The sequence below is a fragment of the Garra rufa genome, chromosome 15 (genome assembly GCF_049309525.1).
Source record: "Garra rufa chromosome 15, GarRuf1.0, whole genome shotgun sequence".
Lineage (NCBI taxonomy): Eukaryota > Metazoa > Chordata > Actinopteri > Cypriniformes > Cyprinidae > Garra > Garra rufa.
In genome coordinates, this window is record NC_133375.1 from 20,870,326 (window position 1) to 20,880,299 (window position 9,974).

Here is a 9,974-nt window from a genome sequence, read left to right on the forward strand (position 1 = left end):
TTCAACCATTTCAAAACAAAAAGTATTCTTGTAGCTGTATAAAATTACTTGTTGAATGTGTCAGTTGCGTCGCTGTCTATGCAGGGTCAGAAAGTTCTTGAATTTCATCAAAAATATCTTAATTTGCGTTCTCGAAGTTGAACGAAGGTCTTACAGGTTTGGAACGACATGAGGGTGAGTAATTAATGACAGAATTTTCATTTTTAGGTGAACTATCCCTTTAAGCCAAAACAAAAACAAAGAAGAATTTGGCTGGAAGTGTGATGGTGTGCATTTCTGATATTCTGATAGTAATGACAACTGAATTAATGAAAACAAGTTAGTTAGCAGCGGATTAACTTTTAACATACAAAGACAAAGAAAAAGTATTATTTTTGAATTATTATAAATTGTCTCATATATTACTGTGGCTTTCATCCATGGGGCTAAAGCCCACTAGGGGGACTCATCAAAGCTTCTAGGGGGTTCTCACGATGACTTAAAAGTATTTAAATAAATTATTATCAAAATAACCTAACTAGGGAAGAAAAACAAAAGAAGCAAGATAATCAAAAACCATTTTCTTCACACAACTAATTTAAATATTGTTCTTATTGAGGACTTTGGTTCTTAAAATCTCTACAAATACAACATTAATCACAGGTAATTAATTTTATACATGAATGCTCCCACTTTCTCTTAATAAAAGTAAACAGCTTTGACATAATTATAGCATAAATGCCAAAAATATTTCATATATACAGTACAGTTATGGACTGAGTCAAAAAGGTTGAAAAGCACTAATATACAGTTGAGGTCAGAATCTGCAAAATGTTAATTATTTTACCACAATAAGAGGAATCATACAAAATGCATGTTATGTTTTATTTAGTACTGACCTGAATAAGATATTTCACATAAAAGATGTTTACATACAGGCCACAAGAGAAAATAATAGTTGAATTTATAAAAATGACCCTGTTCAAAAGTTTACATACACTTTGATTATTAATACTGTATTGTTACCTGAATGATTCACAGCTTTTTTTGTTTTGTGAGTCCCTTGTTTGTCCTGAACAGTTAAACTGCCTGCTGTTCTTTAGAAAAACCCTTTAGGTCCTACAAATCCTTGTGTTTCAGCATTTTTGTGTGTTTGAATGCTTTCCAACAATGACTGTATGATTTTGAGATCCATCTTTTCACACTGAGGACAACTGAAGGAGTCAAATGCAACTATTACACAAGGTTCAAATGCTCACTGATGCTCCAGAAGGAAAAACCATGCATTAAATTAAAAACCATAATTTAGGGTTAATTTATTTTGTCTTCTGGGAAACATGTACGTATCTTCTGTAGCCTCTGAAGGGCAGTACTAAATGAAAAATATGATATTTAGGCATTAGATATATCTCCATTCTGTTCAAAAGTTTTCATCCCTGGCTCTTAATGCATGTTTTTTTCCTTTTGGACCATCAGTGAGAGTTTGAACCTTCTGTAATAGTTGCATATAAGTGGATTTTTCTGAAAAAAAAAAAAAAACAGTGGACAGTTTAACTGTTCAGGACAAACAAGGGACTCATGAACAACTATCACTAAACAAAAAAAGCACAGCTGTGGATCATTTAGGTAACAACACAGTATTAAGAATCAAGGGGGTGTTAACTTTTAAACAGGGTAATTTTTATAAATTCAACTATTATTATCTCTTGTGGTCTATTTGTAAATGACTTTTATGTGAAATATCTTATTCAGGTCAGTACTAAATAAACAACATGCATAAACAATTTTGTATGATCTCTCTTATTTTGGTAAAAAAAAAGAGAACATTTGGCAGATTCTCAAAGGGGGATGTAAACTTTTGACCTCAACTGTAAATATATTAATTTACATTTAACCTCAATTACATTTCAATTACAAATGCTTGATGACAGCAATTCATTAAATACTTCAGGTTAGCGATACCCTTCACAATGCATATTAAAATATAAACTAATTAAAAATGTTATTTTCTTTGAGGTTAAAAAGTGTGGGCAGACAAAATGCTGCCAATTTCTGCACTTTTAAAAAGTAAAAAAAAGTTAAAGACACAATAAAATCCATTATAACCCACCAGCTAAATCTAGAGTTTTTTTATTTTATTTTTTATTACGGGAGACAGAAATGCTCCCTCAACTGAAGAATCATCCATTTGCTCAGAAATAACTTGGCTGCTTCAAGTCAGCTAAAGTAAGACAAATACAAAGCTTCATTAGATAACTGAAGTGCTGCACTCCATGCTCGGACATTTACTACTGGCCTAAATATATGCACGATTATGCGCAATTTTATTGTGTGTCGCATTACAGAAATGGACTGTGTTATGGATCGAAATTTAATGTCAGATTGCTTCATTCCTACACATTAATTGAGCCACTGAGATCTGTGTAACACCCTATAAATAACTGGAAATGGTCCCAGTCTGTTCAGTGGCATCTGTTGCTGCAGTGATTGACTTTTTTCCTAACACCAGGGGGCAGTGTCTCCTCAGCAATAATGGCTGGCTACAGCATCCACCTCACCATAAAGAACGAGCGTGCTCTGATGTAGCGATGGCAGTTTGTACTAATGTCAGTCCAGCGGCTGCAAATGAATGATAATGAATACAGGACACAAAGGTTTAGGAGAATTTGCCTCATTGATTGGCTGATCTGTATTGCGTGGCGGTCTCTCTCTAGCCTGATTGTCTGCAGTCAGGAGTCACTGCACAGTTTCATCCCCGAGGAGGAGACTAGCGAGCTTCCAAAAGCCCATATTCACATCCAAACTGCAGCTGCTGCAAACAATTACCCAAACATCCACGTTCAGTATTCACAGTAACACACAGGATTAGGCTATCGAAAACCCTGTTCAACATTTATTCAGAAAGCGATCCATCATTTTTATATCTGTATCCCTGTCTCGTATAATAACGCAGGAGTAAAAAAATGCCCTACTGCATTCAACAGATGGAGAATGACCCATCCACATTCTGCTATGGACACAGCTCACAGGACTCACAACAAGGTGGGCCAATGTTGAGAGATTTGCTTTATAGGCCACTTTTTAAATGTGCCAACAGCATTTAGCCATGCTACACTGCCCACATATGTTGCTTCAGAGGTTTCAGAGTGTGATAGCAGGGACCTGAAAGCACAACGAGGACAATTCAAGAGAACAGCACAAAACATAACCAGGAGAGCTGTGATCCAGCACCATTACAATGTCAAGTACTGTGACTGAGTAAGCAAAGATGTAATCAATGTCCTACTGATCTTCACAGGGCATAATAGAAAATGAAAGAATTAGTTCACTCAAAAATAAACATTCTGTCATTATTTACTCGCCCTAATGTCAGAGCACTAGAAAAAAGCAGCATGACTTTAGTATTTTCAAGGTCTCAAGAAGCCATACAGTATTTTTGTACTGTTAATATTCACAACTTGCTGTTATCTCAGAACTCATTTATCACAGTAGGGTTAATACCATGAAAAATGAAAATATAGTCATAAAATTACTATTGAACCATGTCACATATTTTGTCGATGTTCTTGGTATCTTTCTGGACCTTGAAAATGTAGCACCCTTGCTGTATAGAGGGTCAGAGAGCTCTTGGATTTCATCAAAACTATCTTAATTTGTGTTGAAGGTCTTACGGGTTTGGAAAAAGATTTTCTTTTTAAATTAAATAAATGTTTTAAATAAAAGCATTTAAAAATTGAAATGTTTCCTTGGAAAAATAAATGAAATAAAATAAGTAGAGGTACTTGAATTAATAAAATTGAAATTAAAAATAAATTAAAACGAAAAAAAAATATATATATAATGTTATATTACATTTCTAAAAATCTTTAAAAAAATTCATTCACAATATTAATAAGTAGTAGAATAGTTCTGAAATAGTTTTACTGTCATATACCACATCTGCATCCTAAATATGTTTTTTAGAAAAATTATTAGAACCTATTTTCAGAAACTGGTACTAATTTCCATATAATTACAAAAAAATGTCAAGAAACATTGTATTTAACACTGAATTTCAAAGTAGAAAGCCTTAAATAATATTGTCTTGTAAAACCTACTCTAATAATCTGTATTATTACTTTGAAAAAATATTTTTTTACAGTGTATGAAGGATGGTGTATGACAGTGATATTTTAGTATTATTTAAAAACTATTTTACTATTTATTAATATTTTTTTTATTATTTTATTTCTAGAAAAATTTAATGATTTTTTCCTTTGTTATTTTTTTAAATATATTTTCATTTAGCTTTAATTCATTTTTATTTCTACTTTATTAATTGAAGTACTTCAACTTATTTTATTTCAGTTATTTGCCAAGGGATCATTTCAATTGTTCTAATATCATGTAATATTTTTTATTTTATTTTAACATTAGTTATTGTATTAACTAACATGAACAAACAATAAACAATACATTTATTACACTATTTATTAATCTTTGTTAATGTTAGTTAATAAAAACAGTGGTTCATAGTTTGTTCATGTTAGTTCACAGTGCATTAAATAATGTTAACACACACAACAAACAACAAGAGTTATTATGTATTACTATATATTGAAATGAACATTAACTAATACATGCTGTAGAAGTAGTGTTAATTATTCATGTAAACTAATGTAGTAACTAATAACCCTAATTGTAAAGTGTTCCTGTGCTTTTTAATAGCACAAACGCTGTTTTTGACTGAGGTTAGATAAATGTTCCCCCATCGTGGTGACAGATATGTACATTTAGCCATTTTAACATTGCTGCATATTCCAATTCCAATGTTTTCATTTTCCATGTTATTACCACTGTGATGTATGAGTTCTGAGATGAGATGTCCTGGTCTTCAGTAACAGCTATTCCTTTAAGACCTCATTTCCACTGGAGGTCACCGCAGAACAACTCCTATCACAGGCATATGGAACGGCCTACCCTTGAAAAATTAGTCTGTGGCATTTATGAGCGTTGCCACGATGGATGTGTCAACACTTGGTGGGTCAACATGGCGTGTGCCGCTTCAGGGCTCAGATAATAGGTTACATCTGACCACACTGATGGGATGACAAGGAAGAAGCAGCCATGAATTTAAAAGAATGCCTTGTGTAACCATTCTGTATCTGCTGACATCTTTCGACCTAAATCTAAAATAAGTCTCAGCCTTCAAGGACTCACATTAGAAAGCCTGTTTCTGACCTTGTGGTTTTTCCGGCAGCTGGTCCTGAGCAAATTAACAGTCTCGGTGCTTAATGAATTAACACCCTGGTGTTTTTAACAAATGAGGAGCGCTGCGATCCACAGGAATTAACACCAGGCACTTTTCCTGCGAGAATCAACTGTCCAGTTTTGCCCTTGAGGATAACGCCACATGTTTGTCTTCGGGAGTCTCAGGAGAGACGTGACAGGAGACATCTCAGAGGGGACCAGATTTTACCTTGTTTGTTGAGAAGATAAGCCCGCTGATGGCCATATGCTAAAAGTAAGTTCTTTTTTTGGCACGCTCACTTTTGATAAACTTCTCCCGACAAGTTTTTGTAACATGCCATTTTTTTTCATCAAACACTTCAAAAGTTCTTTTTCAAAAACCCCATGAAAACAAATCACCCGATGAGCACGGTTTTCTTTCATGCATTTCTGCATTTCCTAGTGTAATAGAGCTTGGCAGTTTTATGTAAATAGTTGAACTAATATTTCATTTGAAGGGCACTTTAAAATTGTAAATGTAAATTCATGTCCCAGTCACATTTTCCTGGGTAAATAAACATTACTTAGACTATCAGAAAAAGAATAAAAACTTCTAGTTTATATTTTTACATTAATCATGTCATCAATATTCTTTTGGTCAAAGCCAAGTATGTATCTCATCAAGTTAGTGTTTTTAAGCATTTTATTCCAAAATAATAACTCAAGGCAGTAACTATTTAAACAATATATTTTATTTGTGAACTTATGTTTAGCTATTCTTTTTAATAGTTAACTTTTGACTATGTTTGAATTTTTTGAATCATCAGTCATCAAAGCTCGGTAAATATTGGTCACAGACACAAAGATTTACTTTAAATTTCAGCAAGCTGAATGCTCACTAAAAACTCCTACATATCATGTTTTCATGCAATTTTAAGTCTTATTTTGGCATAACAAAGTGGTTATATCTAAATGTGTAAGCTGTGTACTTACTTTAATAAATTAGTCTTCCCATTAATGCCATTATATTTTTCATTTAGACTAATTCTCAAATGCGGAACGAGCACAAAAACAAGAGGCGGGATTTATCGCTTGAACCGATCACAGCCGTTCATAACCAGTCATATCCAATCATATCGCGATGGAGGAATTGCCTTCTCTTACAAGATTTTAACCCATTCTTTCTCAATTACCCCCCACCAAACTCATGGCATGCTTTAGGGAGTCTGTTAAAACTCAATGGGCTCAGGGGGATGAGAGAGGTGCAGACTCCCACTGTAACTTAACCTGCTGTATATATTGGACAAGCTTTTTTTTTTTTTTTTTTTTAGAAAAACAAGTGATTTAAAAACACTTTTACAATGTTATATTTTGTAATATTAGCATCGTTTTATCAGAATTGTGCCTGATATATGTCAAACCAAAATTTATTCAGACACCTTCAACATTTCTCACTTTATAAAAGTTTATGCACTGTAGTTTAGAAAATGTTAATAAAATATGACAAGAACTCAAGAGTTTAACTGTGATAACTTTGATAGAAAGGTATGTCATGGTATGTAATAACAACTATCAATACTTTGTTGACCAGTTACCAAGCAATGCTTAATTTTCTTCAGTCTGTGAGTTAAAAAGGTCACATTAGCAATTAAAGAACAAACACTTAAGCAAAACATGGTCAGGTCAAGGTGTCTGAAAAATTTTTGGTCCCAAATTTTTTTAATCATTTTTACTGGTAGTCCACTGTATTAAGAATTTTTGGGTATAATATGTCTCAGTTGACTTTATTCTGCTATCCTCACTTACATAAATGAACTATATCAAAAATTATATCTGGTGTCTGAATCATTTTTGGTTTGACTGTATATATTTCTGATAGCGTAATCATAATTACACATGGATTCTTGTCATTAATTTCTGCAGTAGAATCTAACAATTCAAATTTTGATTTCAGTCTTTTACCATTTAAAAACTGTTGCTTTCCCTTCAGGCTCTCTAAGAGAAACAACATCTTCTCAACAGCAGACATTTTATTTGTTATTTATTCCCTCTCCTCCCAAAACAGAGTGATGAATGGAAGGAAAGGTGAGTGAGGATGAGGAGAGGGAGATAAGCGATGTGCGTGCCGAACAAGTTGTGCTCGACTGACAGGGCAAAACGCAAGCAACAAATTCACCTGCTCGGCTCTGTGTTTTTGTCTTTGAATTGCCGTATCACTGACCAGCCACAGTCAGGGGAGTTCAGCTGTGGTCCATGTTCAATATCGTGGGGGCTAAACACAAACACTTGGCCCTGTTAACAGCCCAAGTCCAGATCAACCTGATTCTCCATGACAACTGGGTGATCTGGTAACTGCAACAAGCTTTTATTTAAGACCTCAGGATGACACTGAGCTTGATTCTCTGTCTCTTGGTGCGCTGGGTTGAGGTAGCTCTTCAAACTCATTTTTCTGTTCTTCAGGGATAATGCGGGTGGGGATTTGCGGTTCTCTCTTCAGGTCTGTCTATCATGTAGTCTCCTCGCTCGCCTCTTGGGCCCTGCGCGCTGATTCGAGTGTGGACTGCTGGAGCTGTTGCTATGGCAACCAGCTGCGGCAGAAATGATCACGTTATTAGATGTCTCTGACTGCGGGGAGACAAACTACTTGATAAGAGCTGGGAAAACACGATGAGAAAAGGAATGAAAAGACAAAGGCAAGCAGTTTTTTTTTCTGCCTTGGACATACAGAGGGAATTTCTTCTCAGCTTATCAATATGAATCAGAACATCTGAAGGGTGCTAGACATCTCAAAAGACTGAGAAAGACAAGTATCAGTACAATAGCTGCTCATTCAATTTTAATCTCTTTATACAGACCATATATATACTATATATATACTATACATGAAAGAAAAAATTAAGATGGTTTAATTTTTAAGTCTCTACATTCAATGAAGGAATATTATGGATTCAGTGCCAGTTAAACTGAGATTGACATCATTTGTGTCTTTGTGTCATAACGCTGGTAGTTAGTTTCCTATTGTGCCTTATTTTCTGTATTAAAAAAAAACTAAAAATCTAGGTTACAATAATGCACTTACATAGGAAGTGAATGGGCCCAGTCTGTAAATGTCAAAATACTCACGGTTTCAACAGTACAGCCACAAGACAAAAACAATACGCATGTTAACATGATTTTAGTGTGAAACAAATGCCTTGCTAACCTTTTCTGTGTAAAGTTATATCCAACTTAGTTGCCATGACAACATCATAAAGCCTAAATTCTAAACAACTATAAAAATTATGATTTAAAGGTCCACTGAGGTGCTTCGAAACACACAGTGTTATTTTATGTGTTGGCGTAATTTCAACTGAAACAGGAAGAAAGGGCTGGACTGCGCCAATTCACACATATTATCCGTTCCGTGCTATCCTGTCTCCAGTCCATGCACATTGCAGCGGTTCGTGTGACACAGGCTTCTTTCCCCAATGGAAAGCATATTTACACTGTCTGAATCATTCCCTATATATACCCCCCAATATAGTGCGTACAGAAAATACTAACTGTGAACAAGTGACCGATTTCAGCCGCAGATTCAGCGTGTATTTATGGTGTAGGGGGTGGGATGCTTCCGATTCTAGAGAGCATATGATTGGACAGAAAGTTTGATGAGAAGCTGAAGTGCAGGGTGATGTAATCAAAATCATTGATCCATATTAGCGGAAGTTAGATTTCTATACTAATATCTTACAAATGCAAATTTTGTCCCTGTTTGGATTCGATAACCTTAAAGAGCAGGTCATATGGTCTGTGTCCTAATAATATTATAATATTAAAACAGGTTTAAATGCATCTAAGGTCAGAAAACAATGTCATTTTTTTAGGATTCTTTACTTAACCTAAGTCACATTGCTCTTCTGGGGACTCCTGGTAGGTTGCAGTTGAAGGTACTGAAGACAAAACGGTTCCTGATGGTTTCACACGTCATTCTTTGTGAACAAAAATATATCACTTAGAAATGAATAAACACAATATTAATAGTAGTTATTAAGATAGATTTCATTTGAAATTGCTACAATTTGCTTGGAAAAAATATGATCAGAATATCAATTTAATTATAAAATAATAAAAATAATAATCATGCACGCCCTGTATTTTTTCACTTCCACTGTCATTGGTAATGCAGGGAATGTTGTGATTGGTTGTCAAGGCAGCCAATCAGAATTTAGCAGCCTGTCTCTGATTGGCTGGAATTATGGCATATTGTAACACTGGGTTGTGTTGAGCAAGCGAGCTGTCTGCATTTGGAGAGCACTGAGGGCGGCATTAGGAGAGCAAGCGAGTAAAACGTTGCACACATCCAAAAACTTATTTTAAATGCAAAATTGATTTTTTGTGCGCTCAACATACTTTCTTCTTTGCGAAACAGACATTTTCTCCACAAAACTCAGTTCGTGCGCATGCAAAATGCACTTTTGCGCACTCAAAATATAATCTTTCGCGCTCAGAATTGTGGCAGAGATCTAATCCCATAATCTATCAATCAACTTGTTACAGAAATGTATTTCGCGTCTTGCGAAAAACTTCCCACAGGTACATTTTCATCATAAGATCAGTAGTATAGAGTTGGGTAGATTACTTACAAATTGTAGTCCATTACTGATTACAGATTACGTGATGAAAACTGTAGTTAGTAACGTAATCTAGGTTACTTGTTTTAGGTAATGTAATCTGACTACTTCTTAGATTACGTTTAGATTACTTTTTTTCCCTAGTTTTATTTAAACTCCCCATTAAACGTACCATAT

General features: G+C 34.6%; 1 protein-coding gene across 1 annotated transcript in view; it reads right to left on the reverse strand.

The window, feature by feature from the left end:
* Window positions 1-9,974, reverse strand: part of grid2 (glutamate receptor, ionotropic, delta 2) — a 640,517-nt gene that overhangs the window by 11,817 nt on the left and 618,726 nt on the right. The window lies entirely within an intron of this gene.